Source organism: Pseudorca crassidens, chromosome Y, assembly GCF_039906515.1.
Source record: "Pseudorca crassidens isolate mPseCra1 chromosome Y, mPseCra1.hap1, whole genome shotgun sequence".
NCBI lineage: Eukaryota > Metazoa > Chordata > Mammalia > Artiodactyla > Delphinidae > Pseudorca > Pseudorca crassidens.
Window position 1 is genome coordinate 2,205,104 of NC_090318.1, and position 22,981 is coordinate 2,228,084.

The following is a 22,981-nucleotide window of genomic DNA, read 5'->3' on the forward strand; positions in this document are numbered from 1 at the left end:
ATTTGTTTTTCTCTGTCTGACTTCCTTCACTCTGTAAGACAGTCTCTAGGTCCACCCGCGTCTCTGCAAATGGTGCAGTTTCGTTCCTTTTTATGGTTGAGTAAGGTTCCATTTATAGATGTACCCGATGTATCTACAAGCAAATCAGTTACCCCCCAAAAGACCCCTCCGGGGAAGAAGGGGGTATTTGGAGGCAGGAGAAGACCTGACTCTAGCTCGCCTTGTCAATGTGACTATATCGCACCCCAAAGCTGGTGAAAACTGGGAAGAACAGGGATTGAAATTACTTATACCTGGTTGGTGGATTTTGGATGCAGCTTTCTGGGACAAAAAAAGACAACTTGGAAAACCTGCAGTCATGAGAGCAGTGAACTTACTGTGAGTCACTCATGCACGTCCGATGCTAGGTCACCAGCACTTTCCTGAACTTTCCAGAAGGTGCGGGCAGAAAGTTTCTGCCCAGGTAGGTTGTGACTGCCACCTGGCTGCACAGTAAAATGCATCTCGAATTCAGAAATACTATCATGAGGGTGTTGCCAATAAAATTTCCTATGCTGCGGGCTGTCTCTTCACTCTCTTGGCCGTATGCTTTGACACACACCGGTTTTTAATTCTGAGGCAGTAAAATGTATCTATTTTTCCCTCTTTGATCGCTTGTACTTTTGGTGTCATAGCGAAGGAATCATTGCCAAGTCCGAAGTCATGAAGCTTTAACCCTGTATTTTCTGGTAAGAGCTTTGTACTTTTAAGCCCCCTTTTTTAGGTCTTTGCTCCATTTGGAGTTCATTTAGGGGTCTATCCACGCAGTGGCATATTACGGTCATCAAAAGGATTGAAGCACGGACACAGGCTTCAACGTGATGAACCTCAAAAACGTGATGCTCAGTGAGAGAAGCCAGACACAGAAGGACACACAGTGTACGATTTCATTGATATAAATTGTCCAGGATAGGTAAAGCCATAGAGATTTGGGGCTGGACACGTTGAGTGGTCACCAGGGACTGGAGAGAGGGGATGATGAAGGGGGACTCTTACTGGGTAAGGGGTCTCCTTTCGGGATGATAAACATGCTTTGGAACTGGATAGAGGAGGTGCTTATACAACATTGTGGGTGTGTTAAACCCTCTGAATGGTAGAGTTCACAATGGTAAGTTTTGTGTTATGTGTATTTTAGGACAATCAAAGAAACGAAAAAAGAACCTGGGGATAAAAATGTCTGCTGTAGAACAGATTAATAGAGTTTGTAACTTGCCCCAAATTCCATTTCTAGTAAGTTGTTTGATCCACGGCAGTGGTTGACCTGAACGTGTCCACTTAATTATCCTGCCACTTCCCCTGAGAGAAAAGATGTTGAATTTGACCCCTTCCTTTAATAAGGACACGCTGGGTCCTGGGACCCTTTGTTGGGACCTGGGACCCTTTGAGGCAGTGCTGCAGTGCTTGCCCCTGGACACGCCTCTCCTTAAGCGACGAAATACAAAGAAACTCTATGGGACTAAAAATAACTGCATGCATGCGCAGTTGGGACAAATTCTGCACCCAAAAGATACAAAGAGACCAAAAAAACACAACTGCCACTATTGAAGAGCGGGGAGCAAACACAGGTGTCGGGAGCAAAACCAGGGTACTACGCATGCCCCCTGCACACAGCACCACCTAAGGGGTGGGCAGACCACCCAAGCCTCCCCTCCAGCCCGACCCCTGGACACACCCCTACCCTCACCTCATATAAGGAACAAGTTTGCCCCCCCTTGTTCCCAGCAAGCAAGGGAACCTGTTACTTTTGTGAACTTCAGAATTAGTCTTTTATTATTTTTTTTTGAGAGGGTATCTATTGTAATTCTCGAAGGGAGATGTGCAGCTCATATCATTGCAATGAATAAATTAACTCTAAGTATTAAAAATCTTTGGTTGACACAGAGCCTAACAATTTGCCAGAGACAAGGATTTTCTTAGGTCACATTTACCTCGTAATGGCTCTAATTTAAGTTTTTATTAGTAGAATTTTTCTTAGTGAAGAGCAAATGTAGAGGGATTGGGTCTGTCTCAGCCGATGCAAAAACTGAATTTATCTTAATTGTTAGGGAAAAAAAGAATGTTTTTAGTAACAGATGTATTTAAAATTTTCCATTTTGTTGAGTATTCTCTTTAATACTTTATAATACTAATGATTCAAGGGTCATCGAATAGCAGGTGGTTTGGAGGACCTTCGGAATTTATGTGAATCTCTTTAGAAATCCCTTGTATAATTGGGGAACCGTATGGTAAAGACATCATCCAATCTGTTAAATTCCTTCCGGTGGGGAATTAGTAAAATAAAGCAACGAGGAAACTGCCTCCTCACTTTTCATTATTAATGTATTTAAATTAGAAAAAAAGAATAGAATCACAGAGCTTCTATTCTGAATCAATAACCCTTTGAATGCGAAAGTCAGAATCTTGCGTCATTCATATTACCCAAAAAGATAATAGTAAATGGGGACATTTATGGCTGTGTCACTATTGGGGGTGGAAGGGGGCTGCTGGCACGTGGTGGATGGAGACCAGAGAAGCTGCTCCACAGCCCCAGTGCCCAGCACGCCCCGCATCAGAGGGTCATCCAGCTCCAGATGTCAGTCGTGCTGAGGCTGAGACACCCTGACCAAGCATGGAGACCCCGTCTGTCTATGTGTCTTTCTATCTATGTATCAATCATCTATTTATTATCTATCAACCATCTAATATCTATTTTTATTTTATTTCTTTTTTTCTTCTTTCCTTCTTTCCTTCCTTCCTCCCTCCCTCCCTTTCTTTCTATTATCTATCATCTACTGAGTATGTATCTATCATCTATAATCATCTATTTATTTATCAGCTATTACTTATCTATCAACTATCTATCATCTGTCTATCTATCTATCTATCCAGCCATCCATCACCTCTATCTACCTATCTGTCTCTCTCTCTATCCATCCATCCATCACATCTATGTCTCTTTCTCTCTATCTAACTATCTATCTATCTCTCATCTAACTATTTATGTCTCTCTATCTATGGCAGTGATTTGCAACCAGAGACAATTCTACTTCCCTACAGACACTTGGTGATGCCTAGGGACATTTTTTATTGTCACAATTTTGGAGCTGCTCCTGGCACCTGGTGGGTGGAGACCAGGGAAGCTGCTCTGCACCCCACAGGGCCCAGCACGCCCCGCATCAGAGACTCATCCAGCCCCACATGCCAGTAGTGTTGAGATGGAGAAACAATGGTCTAGGACATTACCTGACTCTCCAGGTGTGCCTGTTCCCTTCATGTCACATCCACACATGAACTTTTAGCTCTTTATACATCACCGGGGAGTTTGGTTTATCCAAATTGACTCTCGCCCACCTCCAAGCTTTGGTTCTGAGCACAGAGCAGAAACAGAGGATGCAGAGGCTAAAATGGAGAGTAGCGTCAATTGTTCTTCTCCGCTTTGGTAGAAACTTCTGAGTTTGGCTGAATCATGCCCGGAATCATGTAATTCTGGCTTAGCCTCACCGATTGTTCCCATCAGGATATCGTGGGGATCCCACTGGGCATCAAGCCATTTTTAGGGGTCCACTTTGCAGGTCGACTGTGGGTTTGGTAGATAATTACACATTTTCCAGGTGTGTTAGGGAAGGAGGGAAGGTGCTTCTCTTTCATTGGAAGAACACAGGCACTTCCGAGATGGGTGTCAGCTGGAATATTTTAGTTCGTGAGTATTAATAGAGGGAATTTCTAAAAATTAAAGTATATTTGATTTACAGTATCGTGTTAGTTTCAGCACAGCGATTCAGATGTATACATACTCTTTATATATATATTCTTTTCCAGATTCTTTTCCTTTATAGATTATTACAAATTATTGAGTAGAGTTCCCTGTGCGATAGGACCTTGTTGCTTATCTATTTTATACATAGTAATGTGTATATGTTAATCCCTAACTCCTAATTTAGGGATAAATTAGGAGGCAACATTTTAATTCGTGGAGGGCTGTGTTTAAATTTATTAGTTTGACCTTGAGTTGCACCCTGCTCCTGTAGCCCATTTCATCAGTGGAAAATGGGATCAAGGATGTGATTACTGTCCCGCCTCATGGAGAAGTGGAAAAGCTTAGGGAGAGACCATGCCGGTGGCATTGCTATATCCTTGGATGAAACGTCCCGTAAAAGTAATTACTCTTTTCAGTTCAGCTACGATTGGGAAATGCTTATAGAATTACACAGCTTTACCATCAAAGAGACCCAGGAGATCAGGAGTACACCCTTCTTATTTTGAAGGAAGTTACATGGAATTCTCTAAGAATGAATGCATTCCAATTTATGTAGCCTTTCGTCTTCACAATGCACATTTCAGGTGATTTCAGTTTGACTCAATACAAAAATAGTGTTGCAATTAACCTCCTTATGCCTGCTTGTTAACTGTCTGTTTCTCCAAGGTTAAAGGTACAAATTCTCAGTTTCAGCTCACCATCATTAAAAAAATTTTAAAAAATATTTAGTGGCAACTTCCGCTCATAAAAACTTTCATCAGTGCCGGGGGGGGAAGGTAACGTTCTTTGAATCCTTGTGAAAACCGCATACTTATCAAACTTGAAAAAATATTGGTGATTTGATAGTGAGGCATACTATCTTATGATTCTTAAAATTGACTTGTTTTCTCGTTGCTGAGGAAGCTAAGCATATATTTATGTACTTATTGATCTTTTGTGTGTCTTCTATGAATTGCCTGTTGACACCCTATGTCTTACTTTTCTGTTGTACTTTGTTCCTTTTCTAATTTTTTTCATAGATATTATTGTAGATGTCTCCTTCTTTGAACATGCCATTTTTGCTTTGCTGTGTTTATCTCTTGTCACATGGACTTTTTTCTTAATTACTTGTATTTGTTTCCTGGGGTGGCTGTAACAAATAACACCAAATTTGGAGGCTGGCAACAATAGGAATCCATCCTCCCCCATTCTGGAGACCAGACGTCTGAGGTCAAGGTGTCCCAGGGCCGTACTCCCTCCAGAGGCTCCAGGGAAGGGTCCTTCCTGCCTCTTCCAGCTTCCGGGGGCTCCAGGCATCCCTGGGCTTGTGGCCGCCTCCCTCCCGTCTCTGCCTCCATCTTCACGTGGCTTCTCCTCTGTGTCTGGGTCTCTCCTCTTCTGTGTCTTAGAAGGATCCTGTCTTTGGATTTAGGGCCACCTTCATCCAGGAGGACGTCAATCTCACATCCATCACTTCATCACGTCTGCAGAGACCCTATTTCCAAATAAGGTCCCATTCACAGGAACCTCCATATAAGTACCCACTGAGATATCCACGACTGATCCATGTTGCAATTTCTGAGTCATTGGGAGTTAACCACTAAAGACGAAAGCATTAAAATCTGGAATATTTTTAAAACGTTTTTCCCAGCTTCATTGAGACAGAATGGACATATAACACTGTGTAAGTTGAAGCTGTGCGGGGTGATAATTTGTTATCTGTAAACATGGCAACGTGGTGACCATATCGAGGTTTGTTGACACATCCAACACCTCACATAGTTACAAGCTTTTTCCCCTTGTTTGGAAGGTCCACTCCACCATCCAAAACACTGGGGGCTTGTGACTCTCTCTGATGGAATATAGGACAAGCACATTTGCACAAGTATTTTGTACACCAGCCTTTCACCCATTCGCGGATGTAATTCTTGTGTTGGCCAATGTGTTTCCTCGTCTTTCTTAGGTGCAAACCATGAATAACACAGTCTTATCTAATAGTTTTTTGGGGGGTGCTTCGAATGAAGTAGGTGACTTTGGCCGCCTCTTTAAAGAGAGCTAAAAAATAACGCTAGTTTGTAAAATCGTATTTGTGTATGATGTGTCAGCCTCATGCATTACTTACCTATCTTTAATAAAATTCTATGTTAAAATTTGAAAAAAATATAGGAGGCTACGGGGGATGGGGTGGGAGGACAGGCAGAAGTGAAGCAGCTTTTGGTAGAAAGGGCCTTCTTGATATTTCTTAAAATCTGGAATTGTTAAGTACAAAATTTTGAGGCAATAGGAGCTCCCTTATATCATGAAGATAACTTTTATTTCTTTCTATTTCACAAATAACTTTTATTCCTTGCCAGTTAGAAAGAACTTTCCACTGGCGGCTAAGACCGCCGGTTGTGACTCTTACCCATGTGGACTGGAGAGGCACTTATCAAATTTGGGTGGGAACAGCAATGACTGGTGAATCTTAAAAAAAGCGGTTCTTGCCTCTCTCCCCGAGCTCTTGGGAATCTCTTGATTCCTTGGGTGTGCACTTACTGAAATGCCATGTCCTATGTTAAGCGGTGGGGTTGGGAAGATGAAAAAATATGGCTTTTCAATTTGCAGCCACATGGATGGACCTAGAGATGATCACACTGAACGAAGTAAGTCAGACAGAGAAAGACAAATACCATATGATGTCACTTATATATAGAATCTAAAATATGACGCAAATAAACTTACCTACAAAACAGAAACAGACTCACAGACACAGAGAACAGACTTGTGGTTGCCTAGGGGGAGGGGGTGGGGGAGGGATGGAGTGGGAGCGTGGGGTTAGCAGATGCAAACTAGGATATATAGAATGGGGACCAAATCTAAAGCAGAAGTCTTGACCGGGGGTCGTGGGGCGGAGAGAATGGACCACGGGTCAAAGGCTGGGGTGTGGGCTTCACCAGTCACTCCCGGGCTGTCAGCCTCTAGAGATGCTACACTGTAGCGCCTCACTGGAGGTCAAGGACTAGAAGATGGCCCTGGGAATCGCACACACACACACACACACACACACACACGATTGAGTCAGAGACCTCATACGGCATCCCGGGTCTTCAATTTACCAGCCTTGTGAAAGTCATTTAAACTGTGTGATTCCCCAAGTCCCTGTCCCGTAAAACAGGACCACTAACATTAACCCTCGGAGGCAAGCCAGGAAAAGTATCCCCCACAGGGATCCTGTGTTGTAGAAATGCCTTGGGGATGAGGAAGCCCTGTGAACCGTTTGTTTGGGAGGCTTCACGGAATGTTCGTGACGAGGAAATCCAGACCCAACATTGTCCTCCTGATGGCGGACGACCTCGGGGTGGGAGACTTATGCTGCTACGGTAATAACTCAGGGATGTAAAGAAACCGCCAAGAAAGAAAGATAGAAAGAAAGAAAGAGAGAGAGGAAGGAAGGAAGGGGGGAGGAAAGAAGGAGGAAAGAAAGAAAGGAAGGAAGAAGGAAAGAAAGATGGAAAGAAAGAAAGAGAGAGAGGAAGGAAGGAAGGGGGGAAGAAAGAAAGAAGGAGGAAAGAAAGAAAGAAAGAAAGGAAGGAGGAAGGAAAGAAAGAAAAAAGAAAGAGAGGAGGAAAGAAAGAAACGGCCCCGCCTGTAGCTTATAGCTGTGGTGCTCTGCCAGCCACATCTCTGCCTTTGAGGAGGGCGGCTCGTGGGGAGCAGTTTCCACTGAGAACAGCAGAGGGGGCCCTATGAAAGGTGCAAAACATCAAGAGAGCATTTGGGATCCCGGTCACCTGAGTCTATACTTGTTGCTGTTTTTATTTCTGTGCTAAAATACACAGGACGCAAAATTCATCTTTTTAACCAATTTAAAGCTAGCAATGCAGAAGCTTAGAGTAAATTCACAATGTTTTACACCCAACACCTCTGTCTAGTTCCAAAACATTTTCATCATCCCCAAAAGGCAACCCTGGACCCATTAAGAGTCACTCCCTCTTTTTTCCTCCTCCCAGCCACTCATCTCCTTTCTGTTTCTATGAATTTGCCCATTCTGGAAATTTTATGTGAATGGGATCATACAATGTATTAGATTGCTAAGGCTACCGTAACCAAGGACCACCGACAGGGGGAGAAGGGGTTAAATAACAAAACTTAATTTTTTCACAGTTTTGGAGACTAGAGGTCCAAGATCAAGGTGTTGGCAAAATTGGTTCCTTCTTTTATTTTGTACTGAATCTTGTTTTTCCCCTTCCCCACCGCCCCAGAATTGAGGTCTGATTCAGAGTGAAATGCCCATTGACATTTGAATTTTGAATAATCAATGAATACATTTTTGGTACAAGTAATGACTCATGCGATATTGGGGATGTACCTATACTAAACAATTATTTGTTCTTCATGTGAAATACCAATATGACTGGCCATCCTGGTGATCCTAGACCCCAAAGGACATCTGCATGTGACATATAGGAAGAGAATAACGAAGTACAGAAAGAAAAGGGACTACCTGGGAAAGACTGGAATCATGGAGTGCCAGAGGAGAAATTTCCAGGATGTTGGGATGAATCCTGGGGTTGTCAGAGTCTCCTAGAGTCCACGGTTCCAGGTGTGGCAAGTTTTACTGCATAAATCCCTTACTTCAACGAACTCCAGTGGGAGACCCAAGAGTTTCCATCCAGCCAGATACCCATCCACACGCACGTTCATTCATACTCATTGCATCCCCCATCATTAAAATCTACATTTGTGTATCTATCTATCTATTATCTATCTATCAATCATCTATCTATCTATCCATCTATCATCTATGTCTATCTATCTATATGTCTATCTATATGTCTGTCTGTCTATCTATCATGTGTCTATCTACCATCCATCTATCTATCCTGTATCCTGTATCCATCTATCTATCATCTATGTCTATCTTTCTATATGTCTATCTATCTATTATCTATCTACATGTCTGTCTATCATCATCTATGTCTATCTAGCTATATGTCTATCTATCTATCATGTCTTTCTATCATCTCTATTATCTATCATCTACGTCTATCTATAGCTATCTATGTGTCTATCCTAACAGATCCTGGGCGACCATCTTGGAAACGATCCATTGACAAAAAGATATGTTCACAAAAGGTGGAAGCATTTCTCTGCTGCTTCTTGTCCTAGGGGTTCCAGCACATCCTTATTTTATCACCTTGGGAGAAGATGCCTTTTGGATTTAGGATGTGGTGGAACAGAATCTTAGAAGTTTAGCCTAAGGAAGCTCTTCTGAGACCGGCTCACCTCTTGTTTGATGGGTGAAGGACACAGGTTATATAAGCTTCTATTAAGACCACATCGTAGAGTGAATGGGGCTCTGATTGTTTCTCTCTTCCTTTCTAGTTCCTCTGGTCACATGTTGAATAAAAAGCTGCAGAAAAAGCAAGCCTTCCATTCGGCCTCATTCTCAAGTCCCCTCTGAGTACATACCTGTGAACGCACCTGACTACACACCAGCCCCTTCACCTCCTTGTTTATACTTTATTTTTTACATGAAATGAACAGAGGGCTAAATATTCTAGCAACGTTCCCAGGCAGTCCTTGGGAGTCTTTTTTGTTTTTATTTTTTTTAATTTATTTATTTTTTGCAGTACGCAGGCCTCTCACTGCTGTGGCCTCTCCCGCTGCAGAGCACAGGCTCCGGACGCGCAGGCTCAGCGGCCATGGCTCACGGGCCCAGCCGCTCCGCGGCACGTGGGATCCTCCCGGACCGGGGCACGAACCCGCGTCCCCTTTATCGGCAGGCGGACTCTCAACCACTGCGCCACCAGGGAAGCCCAATAGGTGTTTTTAATCATTAGATTATTTAACCACTAGGGGGCACACTCGTATAGCTGCGAACTTGTCTGACTCAAAATCCTGAAACAACTTTTTTAAATGTATACATTTCTTTCATTTCTATAAAGGTAGCATAAGGTGTTTTTTTTTTTTTTTTTTTTTTTTAAGGATCTTGACATGGATTCTGGGACTACCAGGGGCTTGCTGGGGTCACGCAGCTGACCATGACAAGTCAGTTTAAACTTCATTCCTAAAAAAGGAATTTGCAAGGGAGAGACGCTTTTCAACTTTTCACCTTCAACTGGATCAAGAAGTTCACCCCCACCTGCCTTGTGTATCTTAAAGAATATAATTTATAGATGCCTCTCAAACCGGTAATAACTTTGGTGGGATAGGATGTATGATGTAAATGTTCCGATAGGAAGAGCAGAAAGCAAAAGTTACAGAAGAACAGACAGAGGGAATAATCGAAGTGCGTGACTTAATATCTGGATTTTTCTGAGTAATATATTGATGACAATGTATTTGACTCATTCATCCCGTCGCTGGAGAGCGTTAATTGAGCACTTAGTAGTAGTCCAGCCACCTCTGGATGGAGCAATGGACATTTTCCATTTCCCTGCTGGCGGGTGTCAGCCCGCTGAACCTCTCCTGGAATGTGAAACGTGGCCTCTTGGACAAGCTTCGGTCCTTATCAAAAGCATCTCTGAAATTTTAGGTGGGGCTGGACAAGCACAGACCTGCTCCTAGACTTTTCATGGTTAAGGTAAGAGCTTTATTTTAGCTGAGCACTGAGAGACGGAACAGAACCAGCATTGCAAGGAGCCGGGAGTGGAGGAAAAGACGAGGAACTGGGGTTTATGGCCAAAGCGGTGGGGCGTCCAGCAACCCTGTGCTGGTCTTTGTAAAATGGGAGAATGATGGTGGAGGTCCCGAAGATGATGGTAAGCAGCTTATAGGATGTTCTAAATGGGAAGGGAAGACCTTGGTGGGTTATAAGGAAAGCATGGCTTTCCTGACACTCATTCTAGCTGCCATGTGGGGAGATGCAGAGAATGGGTGGTGGGAAGTAATACCCAGTAAATCGGGGACTGTAGGGGACATGCTGGCAACAGTAGGCTACGTGGGCGAGGATGGTAGACCTGCCCGGAGTAACGGCACAAGAAAGACCAAAGAACGCCATGACTGAGGAAGCCAACTGGTGTGGGTGGAGGCAGTCTCCCATATATTTGAGACCCATATTGGCAATGGGAGTAACCAGACTTGCTGGTCATTGATTGTGGGCTGGGGTGCAGAAGAACAGACAGGATACTTATCACTGATGACTTCTTGTTTTCTTGTTTGAGCCACTGGAGGGATGCTGGTGCCATTTGCAAAGATGGTGCTTGAGGGAAAAACCTACACACGGCAGGCTCTGAGTTCGAGATGCTCTCACCAAGAGACCCAAGTGGAAATGCCAAGGGAAGGCTGGATGTGAGGACCCCCTTGGTCTGGAGATGAGAAAGAAGCTGTTGGGGAGACTGGTTCCAGCCACCCCTGTTGGTTTCCTTGATCATGTCCTGCGCTAGTTCAAACTGGCTCTTGCCTTCTGAGGACATGAATTCAACAAGTTCACTCTTTATTTCTCCTCTGAGGCCCCAAGAACGCCAACCGATGCTCCTTTTAAGAACAGAGTAAATTCAACGTCATTTGCCGTCTGTGCCGATAAAGTTATTACCTAACTTTAGGTAGGTAAAGGGACTGATGCGTGACCAGGTGAAATCAGGGACTGACCATCTCTCTTTTTTTCCCCCAGAAAATCATTGCCAATTTAATTAAGAATATTTAATATTTGGGGTAAACTAATATAGTCACGGTACCCAAATATGTTGCCCAAAGGACTCCTTCCTTAGTGTTACTGCGCTATGGACAAAATCTCATAAAAGCATTTCTGTAGAGCAGTTTTTGTTACCTTAGCAGAGCTGTGTCTGTAGCTAGATCGTGAGATGGCATTGTGACATGGAACTGAGCATTACGGCGATCTTAGATAAAATACTCTTCTAGGAGGGTAGTGAAGTGGTGGTTCCTGGTGGCATTTTAGGAGAAAAAATCAGAAGCTGTTTCTACATTTCAACTCTTAGAATATGACCACACCTCTTTTTTTTTTTTTTTCCGATTGGCAATATGACTTTTTTTTTCTTTTTCAGGTACTTCAAAGAACTTGCCATGATATTCATGATAAAGAGGTCCTGTTAGTGCTACCAGAAAAAAACCCTTGTGAAAGAGGCAAGTAAATACAATTCAGAACAGACAACGACCTCCAAACCCAACTTCATCGCATGGAATTGAGATTCCAGAGGAGTAGAAAGTAACCAGAGGCAGAGAACCATTTCTTATGCGTGATTCCAGCGCTCAAGAGGATGAAAGAATTCTTATTTACACGACTTATGACCACATCTGTTTTGATGTCATTATTTTAGCTCATGAATTCAAGGCAGCTTGGAAGCCGATCTTTCACCTGTTTTATATATTCATTCAACAAACACTTAGGAGAGTGTGCTAAGGACTTGAACAGTTCCTACCTAATGAATGCTGGGAGAAGTGAGTTTCCATAGGATGCAAGGTGGATGGACATAGAGTTACACCCTCCTGCTGTCAAGTGGGTTTTGGACTAAACAAGAGTGGGTCTTGAGGAGATGCCAATGAGAAAGGCATTGTAATCAGGAAAGTAAGAGATGATAAAACCTTCAATCTGGCCCCTGGCATCAGAGCTGGAAGGGTTTAGGGAAAGTGCCGATGAAGCCCAGACATACACAGTATCACTTCAAAACGGCCACACAGCCTCTTCCTCTTTTCCAGGAGAGGTTTCTGCATCAAGGGACCAAGGAGACGGGTGTAGCTAAAAACTTAAAAGGCAGGAGTTCCAAGAAAGTGTTTGTATGAATTTCCTGGGGCGGCTGTAACAAAAATGGCCACAAACCGTGAGCTTAAAACCACAGGCATCCATCCTCCCCCATCCTGGGGACCAGACGTCTGAGGTCAAGGTGTCCCAGGGCCACGCTCCCTCCAGAGGCTCCAGGGGAGGGTCCTTCCCGCCTCTTCCAGCTTCTGGGGGCTCCAGGCGTCCCTGGGCTTGTGGCTGCATCCCTCCCATCTCTGCCTCCGTCTTCCCGGGGCTTCTCCTCTGTATCTGTGTCTCTCCTCTTCTGTCTCTTAGAAGGACCCTGTCATTGGAGGTAGGGCCACCCTCCTCTAGATGACCTCATTTCAAAATCCTTCACTTTATTCCATCTGCAAAAATCTTTTTTCCAAATAAAGTCACTTTCAAAAGTTCTGGGCTTAGAACCTGGACGTATTTTTTTAGGAGTCACCATTCAAACCACTACAGTTTCCATATTAGGTATTTGCCTGGCGGCCAGTGGATTAAGGTGGGTTTCTGTGTGTTTTTAAAGGTTGAAAAGGCAGCAATAATAATAATGTTATTCCTGACATACCTCTTGGTATGTTAGCACAATAAAATTTCCCTAGATTTGCTTAATGAATCTTTACAATAAACAGCAAGGAATCGACTGTTCCCTGTTTGATTTGAGTCTTGGATGCAGTGAAGGGAAATCTTAAAAGTCATTAAAAATCTCACTACCTCCTGATGGCTCACCAGACACCTTTCGTGCTTCAGAAACAGCAACAGAAATATAATTTCCAAGAGAGAAAGCGAACAGAATTCCACGTCGACATCCACGTCAATGGAAAACGTAGCTCGGTAGACATGGCTAGGAAAACGAACAGAGAGTAATTTTCAAGATTTCCTTTCATTAAAAACAAAGCTTCCTGGTTCAGAGATAAAGGAAAGTAAAGTGCATTTTTTTTTTTTTTTTTTGGTAAAGGAAAGAATCCTAAGATTTGGAGTAAACTGCTTGATACTGGCAGGAAAAACGTGGCTGGAAATATAAAAGTGCTATCTTAGTTCAAGGTGACTCTGCAATGGTTCTTTGAAACTCCTCTTATAGCCTATGTTAATCTGATTGATCTATGCAATATAAGAGCACAGGAAAGCCATAGGGACCCATGCTTTACACGTCCATGTGGGATTCTGTGTATAAAAAATGTGTCTATCAATACAGGTTATTGGTAAAATTAAATAAACACTCTTGGTCATCATGCCTTTCTGGGTTTGCCAACGCTTGGTATGCACCCAACTCCAATTCTAGAGGATGTATATTATCTCTCACATCATGGATCAGAGCAGATTTTCAAAAACCAAGCGGAAATTCCACTCCACTGAAAAAAATTCTTCCATTTCAAATAGTATAAGCCCAACTGGTGCTTTTGAAACAACGGGATCAACTCAGAGTCTAAACTCTGCAGTTCTGTAATCATCAGCTGTAGAGCTGAAATATTAACGGAAATTGCTAAAATGTTGGAAAAACTCTGAACAGATGGATATACCATGAACCATAAGATGTCCATGACCTTTACCAAAAGCAGGGGAGAGTCATTTTAAAATTTGATGATGAAACGACAGCTAGATGTTTTTAAAAGGTCTATGGCAAATTTTATTTATATCAGACAAATGTTAAGTTAATCATTGCCTCTGGTTAATGCATATCCCAGATCTTGTGACGTTGTGCATGAAATCTAGACTCACTCGCTGTTTTTGCAGAGTTACGTGGAATTGTTTATTGAGTCTAAACGGAATCACAGCTTAGCTGCCTTCCGTGCTGAAGGGCTCTGATCACTTCCTGAAGGGAAAAGAATGTGAACTCTTTGCAAAAGCATCCTACACAGCACATTCTCTGGGAAATGCAGTGGCTATTAGATTTTTCATGTTTGTGTCCATGTGGTCACTTGGAAATGTGATGAATTTCTACAGATAAATAGTTAGATGAGACATAGATAGAGGGCGATAGATAGATAGATAGATAGAGATAGGGATAGACATAGATAGATAGAGATAGATGACAGATAGACAGATACATATGATAGATAAATGGCTGGACAAGTGGGATGGAAGAATGGATGTATGAATAGGTAAATAGATGGGAGATACAGAGATGACAGATAGGTAGATAGATAGATAGATGGACGATAGGTAGCTAGAAGATGGACAATAGGTAGATGACAAATCACTTAATGATATTAGAAGATGGATAGATAGATAGATAGATAGATATAAATAGATAACACAAAACGTCTGACCAACAAGATAAAGGACAGAATAAGTCTACTGAACCTAAGCTTTCCACATACCCCTGCGTCTGCTGGCCATCCGCTTTCTCAGGCGCAAGGGGTAGGCTCAGACTTTTCACACCCAGAGCCCTCACACCTGGCCGTTCTCTGCAGCGAGGTGCATATTTACACCAGGAATAGCGGCACTTACGATGGGACCATAAAAGTAAATGCAGAAGCTGCCTTACGGTGGAGGGAGGGCAATGGGACTGGGTTTCAGCTACCGTAGCAACTGTCCTGTCTGTTTCTCTGCCCTGCGTGACCTCAGCCCTCGGCCAGGCAGTCCCCCTGACTCAGCTCTAGATGGGCCCCTGTTCTTTATGCCTCACAGGGACCCACAGGGAAATTCATAGAATATCCCATGAGTAACCGACATGGTATTTAGTAGCATCATTCATTCACAAGTCAATCAGATTGAAGTGAACACATTTGAATATGCTAAGCCCGTCGAACACAGAAATCCCTTCCGGTGAAGCAGAATTGCGTCATCGAACCAGTTACGGTGAGGAAAAAAAGTCATACAGTCAAAAAGTTAAGCCGCTTTTAAAAATATATGTGATTTTATTTAGAGTTTGTTTTACACATAGATGTAGGAAAGCATGGAGGACTTTCTTTTTCTAACTTTTTGTTTTATATTGGAGTACAGTTGATTTACAAAGCTGTGGTAGTTTCAGGGGTACAGCAAAGTGATTCAGTTATACATAGACATGCATCTGTGCTGTTTCAGATTCCTTTCCGATTTAGGTTGTTGCATAGCACTGAGCAGAGTTCCCTGTGTTATAGGATAGGTCCTTAGGGCTTTCTGTCTTGTATGCCTTGCACGCAGAGTTCGTATCCCATAATAAACACCTAGGTCGAGTTTGTCAAGTGAATCAACAAATACGCAAAATGATTGGCGTTGAGCCCCGGGCCTCGCTTGGCATCGGGTACGACACAACGTTTTCCAATATACGTCAAAGTTTTCACAGATAGTAAACTCTATTATTATTACTGTTAGTAGACTTTACTTTTTAGAGCAGTTTTATGTCCACAGAAAAATTGAGCAGAAAAGGGACTTCCCTGGAGGTCCAGTGGTTAAGACTCCATCTTCCAATGCAGGGGCGCGCGGGTTTGAGCCCTGGTCGGGGAGCTAGGATCCCACATGCCGCGTGCAGTGTGACCAAAAATTTTTTAAAAATTGAGCAGAAGATACAGAGATTTTCCATACGCCCCTTACACCCCAGCACCCATGCACAGTCTCCCCCACTATCAACATCCCCACCAGATGGTACATTCTTTATGAGTGATGAACCTACATGGACACGTCATCATCACCCAGAGGCCATGGTTTACCTTAAGTTTCACTCTTGGTGTTGTACATTCTGTGGGTTTGGACAGATGTGTAATGACATTACAGTGTCAGAGTATTCTCACTGCCCTAAAATTCCCCTGTGGTCCACCTATTCATCTCTCTTCCCTTCGTAACCCCTGGCAACCACGGATAATTTTACTGTCTCCCTAGTTTTGCTTCTCCCAGAATGTCATAGAGTTGGAATCCTACAGTACATGGCTGATAATCAATTTTTGAAGCAATATACCAAATTCTTTTCTTGGAAAGGAAACGTTTCTTTCTTTGATCAAAGCAATGCTTGAACCGCCGCCATGTGTCCGACATTTTATTGACATTACCTCATTTAATTATTCCAACATCCTCGTGAATTAGGTCTTAACATCAGCGTAGCTCAGAGATTCCAAGTTCAGGCAGGATAGGAGGGAGGGAGGGCTCTGAATCGCAACCCCTGTGTCATTCACTCCATCGTTGCTTAAGGACACCCTAGAGTCTGCTGTTGACTTTTAGGGTCAGTGACCTTACACTCACTCTATCCCTAGCCAATCATGTGTTCTGAGACCCCTTAACATCTCCTCGGAGCTGAGATTTCATAGAAGTTAAATGTCCTAAGGTGAGGGGTCTTATTTAGGAAACAAGAACAAGGCTACCTGAGTATACAATTCATGTTTTATCATTCTGCTTGACTGCATTGCCCACGTACAAGTGGGGAAGACCCAAATAATTTTGGACAAATGCCTTGTGCAGACACAGCTATTAGAAAAATCAAAGGAGGCAGGGCCTCATTTAATAGGCAAAACGTTCTGCCTGGTTCTATGCACGCACGGGAGAAGTCTTGAACTTTCATTTGGTAGCATAATTGGAAAGAATTCTTTCCTCTCTCTTGGGCATCGTATGTGGACTCTACCCTACCTTACAGTTCTGGGCAATCAAATAAAACACAAAAAGGTTATGGGTCTTGTCATATCCTGCCTAAATTAAACAAGAGAGCGATTCAGAAATTTCTGAGGGGCTCCGGGGGACTCATTGGGTCTGTCCCGAGTGTGTGAATTTGTATGGGAATCCCAGAGTTTCCTCTTTCTTCAGATCCCCTTCCCTTCAGTCCTCTGGGGCCCCTTCTCATAATTAGTAGCTTGCAAGTCCCTTCCTGCCCTTCCACTGAAGTCCCTATAACCTCACCGCATGCAAATAAAAAAGGGAATATGCGATGTCTACGTACAATAAAGGAGAATTAAAGGTGAACGAGCTCTGTTATCATTGGTATGTCCGCGTAAATGCTTGGGCGCGGGATTTCACCAAGCTTGTGTGAAAGTAACCACGTGCTTGGGTTAGCTCCTACTGAACAGATCTGAGTTTAAGAGACATAGGAAGGGAAAACGCCATTTGTATAAGATGGTGCACACATGAGGCAAACAACTGGAGGGATGGACACACAAATATCATCAAGGGGTAGGAAAATAAACACAGATGACAAATATTTGTGCAGGACAGTCCAACGGAACATCAGATGGACATAGCCACAGGCGGCCAAGAAAAAGCACAGATGGTGAAGAGATGTCAAAGAAAGCAGAGACTGTTTTCACCCTGGAAGCGGGCATGGTTCTACGTGTAGAATCCAGGTAGGTTCCCGTGTCGTGATCGCGGAAGCAGGGATGCCGAGGTCAGCAGGAAGCAACCGCTTCCCCTGCCTTTGCGGCCCCACGCTCTCGCGCTCAGGTGTTTGCGGACAATAAACGTGTCAACGTGCGTCTGTGATGTCTGCCCTGGGTTTTTCCCCAAAACAAAAGCAGGTCTGCTCTTGAGCGCTCAGATTCCATCAGTGGCGCACTGCCAAATGCTGAGCTATGCAAACAGGGCAGGTCCTCCCTCCAAAGAGGGGAAAGAGGTCTCAACTTGTCTCAGAACCTTTCTGATTACATTGATTCCGTGGTGCTTTGGCTTCCAAGTTATTTTTCAAGCTGTTAGCTCATCCTAAAGTAAATACAGCTAATGTTCTGTATTCACTGCAAATGGATTCAGTACCCAGTACGGCGGTAGGATCCAATTGATCTTTGAATCCAATCAACATGATGTTGTCAAACCATCCATAAAGGTTGACGTCCAAAATGTTTTTAAACATCCAAAAGAGAGAAGTTTACTTCTGTCAAATTTTTTCTTTTTTCTTTTTTCTTTTTTGAGCCTCTCTGCATCTAACTCTTGTAAAGACAGAAGTAACCAGCAAGATTATTTATAAATAATGTAAGTATGACGATAAATCCTATGATAATCCCCGTAACTTGAACAAAAATGATTTCTTGTCTTCACAGCTTAGGAAGGATCTCATTGGACACTGTAGATAGATAGATAGATAGATAGATAGATAGATAGATAGATAGATAGATGATAGATAGAAAATGAATAGATGATTGATGCCTAGATGGATAGATAGATGACTGATGGATAGATAGGTAAATAGATATATGGATGATAGATAAACAGATGCTAGACAGTTAGATGCATACGAAGTTACCTGAATTTTACTGTTTAATTGAATCAAGATTTATACAAACATGCCACATAGCGAACAAAATATCTGAAAACAATTTCATTTCGAGAGCTGTCTTGTTCCGTGGTGTATACGGATCTCTCCTTGGGTTTCCCTGGTGGCGCAGTGGTTGAGAGCCCGCCTGCCGATGCAGGGGACGCGGGTTCGTGCCCCGGCCCGGGAGGATCCCACATGCCGCGGAGCGGCTGGGCCCGTGAGCCATGGCCGCTGAGCCTGCGCGTCCGGAGCCTGTGCTCCGCAGCGGGAGGGGCCACAACAGTGACAGGCCCGCGTACTGCCCAAAAAAAAAAAAAAAAAAAAGAATGTCTCCTTCATCAGAACGCTCTTAACTTCATCACTAACTGTGATAAGAACACTCTTTGATTTGTAGTTTCTTCCTAAGATTTTTTGGCCATCACGTCCTGTCCATTTGAATCAGGCCATCGGTTGCTCACATGCCCAGCAGAACTTTTCGAAAGCTGGCTAACGGTCCATCTGTTTCCCGGAGGATTACGTGGGGGAAAAATATTTTATTGCCTTTAAGTAACCTCAAGAGTTTTAAATATTGGCAACCCTTTGTCTCTCTTGTCAACAATTTTTAATGTGACCTTTCCTCTTTGACTCTTTTATTCCTTATGAACCTCACATGTGTTCTCAGTCCATCGTCTTCTATTTGTATGAGAATTTGCTTCACGTGTAGAACCCGAGTGGGGTCCTAGCCTCCGATCACTCTGAAAGGTTTTTCTACACAAGCACGTGACGCGCCACCTATTAGCCGACGTGCGGTAAGCGGTGGGTGGTTCCACATCACGTGATAAGCCTGCTGTACCTCGTCTAGAGGACACTCCCCACAGATGACAGGTACTAAATCATTCTGCACACAGCAAACGGCTCCCCCAGATTTCCAGGTCTTCCTCAGGGAGACCTCATGCCACCCCTCTTGAGAACCAGCGCTCTGAAGACTTTTAAGAGAGGGAAGAGGGTGGAAGGCATTCAGAAAGGACTCCTTGTAGACTCAGAATGTATACAAGTATCAAAATTAAAACTAAAGAGTGGATGGAACGTAAATTTCCGCAGCCACTGTGGAAAACAGTATAGAGCTTTCTCCAAAAACGAAAAATAGAGCTACCATATGATCCAGCAATCCCACTCGTGGGCATATATCTGGAAAAGACAAAAAGTCTAATTCGAAAAAATACATGCACCCCAGTGTTCATAGCAGCACTGTTTACAATATCCAAGACATGGAAGCAACCTAAGTGTCCACCGACAGATGAATGTATAAACAAGGTGTGGTACATGCATACAATGGAATATTACTCAGCCATGAAAAAGATGATGGACCTAGAGATGATCATACTAAGTGAAGTAAGTCAGACAGAGAAAGATAAATATCATATGATTTCACTAATATTTAGACTCTAAACAAATGATACAAATGATTATTTGTAAAATAATAAAAATAAAAATAATAAAAAAATAAAATAACATTATTTACAAAACAGAAGCAGACTCCCAGACATAAGAACAAACTTATGGTTACCAAAGGGAAAAGAAGGTGGGAGGGATAAATTTGGGAGTCTGGGATTAGCAGATACACATTACTATAAATAAAATAGATAAACATATATATTCTTCTTCAGATTCTTTTCCATTATAAAATACTGAGTAGAGTTCCCTGTGCTATACCTCCTGCATATATAGCACAGGGAAGCCTACTCAGTATTTTATGATAACCTATAAGGGAAAAGAATTTGAAACAGAATATGTATATACGTATACATATAACTGAATCATTTTGCTGTACACCTGAAAGTAACACAACATTGCAAATCAAGTATACTTCCCATTTGGGGCCGTGCACACGGTGGAGCTGACCCAAATCTCCCTCCCCCCCATGGAAGCCCAGGGGAGGGTGTGGACGCATTTCTACAAGGAGCCCAAGGTTTCCCAAGACGGATGGCATCCAGACATTCAAGCCTTCCCAAGCATCTCTGTTAGACTGAGGCCAGCTGTCAAGGATGGAAGACAAAAACCCCTGACCCAAACGCCAAGCATCGTGAGCAACCCCCGGGGCAAAGACCACAGCAGTGATCCCGCAGAGGCAGCAGGGAGCGGTGGCGTGAAGCGAGATCTTGATTCCCTGCCCCGGAGCTGAACCTGGGGAGCCTGGATGAAAACCAGGAATGCTAGACACCACACCCCCTGGCTCTTGCCCCCAGTTAAAAATGCATTTCTCACAGAGGTAAAACTGTAAAGACAGGTGCAAAGTTTATTGTTAGGGACACAGCACAACAACAAGTGGGAGAGTGCACAGAGAAACAGTTTGCTTAGTTAAGATAGAAGCAGGGCAGAGACGCACACCCGGAGAGAAAGGGTGTGGGCGTCCCCCCTAACCAGGAGAAGCCCTTTAGTAAAGAGGCGGTTAAGTCACGTATACAGGGCAGTTCTTCCGGGTCTCGGTTTACCTTTGGCCAATCATCTGGTTTATTTTTCCACACGTGCCCTGCCTAGGACCCTCCTCAACACACATGCACAACTTTTTTCCAAGATGGATTTCAGCCCAGAGGCCTATGGGACGGCCTTAGCATCACCTATTATGGGGTGGTGCCCCTTCCTTTTTGACCCCCAAGGAGCCTCAGTAGTTGTGACGCACGGGCTTAGCTGTTCTGCGGCATGTGGGATCTTCCCGGGCCAGGGCTCGAACCCACGTCCCCTGCCTCGGCAGGCGGATTCTTAACCACTGCGCCACCAGGGAAGTCCTCATCTTTTTCAATAACCTAACTTCTTTTCTCTCATGCATGGTGACGGCTCTGGAGAGTGTTGACAGGGAAAGGCCACCTCTGTGAGAAGAATATGATTTTTACAAGCTGCTAATGACAGAACAGCAAAGTAGAAAGAGGGTCAGTGAAGCACAGGGATACGGCCACACTCCTTGAACCAGAGGCAACACAGAACACATCTCGTAAGCCCAGGAATTGCAGCAACAGGTGCTGCCTGTGATTTGAAGTCTCCCCAGCTGCCTCATGACAGTACAGACTGAGAGGAGGACATTTCCCTCTACCCTTCCAGGCTCCTCTGGCTGGTCTAAGAATGAAATGGACATGAGACAGATGAACAGGAGAAAATCACACAACGTTTAGTCACACGTACACATGGGAGAGACCCGGGAAAACTGAGTCACTCACCAAGATGACTGAACCCCTTCCCTTAAATACCATCTTCAGTTAAGACAGAAGAACCTGTTGGGATAGTGATTTGGGACCTCAAAGGGGAGGAAGGCAGTTCCCATGGAGACGGAGAAGCAAGTGTTTGTAAGCGAGTGTTTGCTGGGTCTGCAGAGAGAGACAGGGGGACACAGAGAGGACTCTGATCTCTGGGCCCGGCTGAGTTTCCATCCCCCTACATGCCTGGTCCGTATGCTTTGCAGACACATCTGGCGATGCTCTGTTCTGGGAACAGACGTTTATCTAAATTTTCTAGGGAGTTAAGTTGGGGGTGGAGGTGAAAGAAAGACCTCGTGAGTCTTCTGTTTCTTCAGAGTCGTCAACCACCATTTATCCTCATTATCAAGCCAAAGAGATACATTTTGGGGCCGCAAATCTCACTCCCCTACACGATACATCGCTATTAAATTCCTCTTTCGGATGAAAGAAAAAAAATCCTCTCCAGGAAAACAAATCACGCGGCTCCGCTTCCAGCTAAGTGAACTTGCTCCTAGGCGGGAGAGAAAAAAAAAATAATCCTGGTGCCTCGCCGTGTGGACTTACTCCTTTTACTCATTCCCGAAGATTGCACTGTCATTTTGGGGAACCTCCCCAAAGGCCGGAATTTTCTTAGCAAGTATCATTCTTAATGCAAACCATCTGTTCAATTAAAAAAGAAAACAGAATGACCTCAGTTTGCTTCAAAATAGACGATTCTTTGGTTTTTCACCAAGAGGCAGTGCACTAATTAATTTTCTAAATGCTGACCTCGTTCGAATTATTTCAGTGCTTTTGATGAAAACCATGTGTCAGGATGGGGTGTGTTTTTACTCTTCTATAGGCTCCAAACTGCTGGGTGTTTTGGTGCACAGCAGTGTCAGGTTACTCTCAGAACAAAGACCTGCAGTGTGAACTTGGGGGAGGCTGGGGTGGATTTTAAGGAATAAAGTGAGGGTAACGAGTAGCAGAGGTGAGAGAATTAAAGAGAAATGCGCCCAGTTTGTCAATGTGTTTACAGCTGGCCAACCTATGCCAATTATACAGCCGATTCGGCCGAGATCAGACCCAGAAAATGGGGGAAAAGAAAACGTGAATGACCTCATGGGAGAATAAAATGGAAAACCGACAGTGATGAATGAGGGGCTGCAGTGGAATTCAGCAGGGGT